Genomic DNA, 1701 nt, shown 5'->3' with positions numbered 1-1701 from the left:
CACATCTAAGTGTTCATTTTCCTGACATCACATTATCTGACCTTTTCCGCTTGACTCATACATATACTAGATATTACAAATAAGGGAAACCATGGGACCTATGTTTCTTTGGGCCTGGCTTACTTCACTTAATATAATTTTTTCCAAGTTTTTCCATTTCCTAACTAATGGGGCAATGTCCTACACATTTCTTGAACAACAAATATCTGGAATTATTTTGTTTTGACATGTCAGTCTTGATTTTATTCTTAAAAGTGTGCTTATGTAAGAAATATATGGTTCTAAAATTACACAACAATTCTTTTGAACTTACTAGTTTTGAACTTACTAGTTTAATAAAAACTTACTAGTTTAATAAAATCAATAAAAGTATACTTTATATATAAAAAAAGTTCTTTGCTCAATTCAGCATCGCATACACTAATATTGGAATGATACAGAGAAGATTAGCATAGCCCCTGTGCAAGGATGACATGCAAATTCGTGGAATATTCCATATTTTTACAAAAACAGATGCTGGAAGGGATGTGGCCCCCAGGGAACAGCACTGCATTCTTGGTGGGATTGTAAACTTGTTCAATTACTTTGGAAAGCATTATGGAGGTTCCTCAAAAGACTCTACATAAAGCTCCCCTATGACACAGCAATCCCACTTTTGGGGATTTACCCAAATGATCACATACAAGACCATACTAAAACCAGCAGGACAACTATGTTTATTGCAGCATTATTTACCATAGCTAAGATATGGAACTAACCCAGATGCCCCCATTAGATGAATGGATCAAGAAAATGTGGTATATATACACAATGGAATTCTATGCCTCTATCAGAAAAAATGACATCTCCAAATTTGTTAGGAAATAGAAAGACTTGGAAAAAAAATTATTGAGTGAAGTAAGCCAACTCCAAAAAAACATAAGTCCCATGGTTTCCCTTATTTTCAATAACGAATATATATCTGGGATAAGCAGAAAAGCTCAAACGATATGTGCATAATACCAGACAAGATGATGTTAAGGGAATTGAACCCCAAGATAGGGACACAAGTGGTTTTATGTTTCTTGCTATTGTTTCTAACTTACTTATAATGTACGATGTCATTTATTTTTGTTTCTTTGTATGTTCCTCCCCCACACTATAACCCCTGTTTTCTCTGTATTTGAAGTTGGTGCACTACATCTTGTAGGAAATTTGGGGAGAGGAAGCGAAAAATGCTCAAAAAGGGATGCAGTTTAACCAATTGTAACCATGAGATGCACAAGACACTATGTTGAAAAATGAACTTTACAATTTAGGCAGGGGGATAGAAAATGGGGAGGGGAGTGTATTTGTGGAGGTGGGAGGGAAAGGATAGTAGGGGAAATATAAAGGAGGAGGTAACAATGCTTGTTAGAAAATGTACTAATTTCCTTCCTCATGTAAATGTGACCCCTCTGCACAGCATTATTACAATAAAAAACATATAAAAATGTTCTGAGATGGAAGTGTTCATTTCCTCTATTTTACCCATATATTATCGTTAACAAAGAAATTAATGCAGAACACTGATATGAAGGTAATTTGAATGTGTGTGTGTGTGTGTGTGTGTGTGTGTGTGTGTGTGTGTGTGTGTGTGTGTGTGTGTGTGTGTGTGTGTGATCTCGGCAGTGCACCAGCAAACATACGTGAGCATGCAAACGCACCCAATGCATGTGTGTT

At 35.9% G+C, this 1701-nt stretch overlaps 1 non-coding gene across 1 annotated transcript; it reads left to right on the top strand.

Annotated features, from left to right (window-relative positions):
- The first annotated feature begins 400 nt into the window (after window positions 1-400).
- Window positions 401-503, top strand: LOC138814736 (U6 spliceosomal RNA). The gene has a single exon (XR_011368067.1). It is a non-coding gene; the product is annotated as a U6 spliceosomal RNA (small nuclear RNA).
- The last annotated feature ends 1198 nt before the right edge of the window (window positions 504-1701 follow it).

This window comes from Dipodomys merriami, unplaced genomic scaffold, assembly GCF_024711535.1.
Source record: "Dipodomys merriami isolate MVZ:Mamm:240054 unplaced genomic scaffold, mDipMer1.0.p SCAF_605, whole genome shotgun sequence".
Lineage (NCBI taxonomy): Eukaryota > Metazoa > Chordata > Mammalia > Rodentia > Heteromyidae > Dipodomys > Dipodomys merriami.
This window is presented reverse-complemented; position numbering and strand designations above follow the sequence as displayed.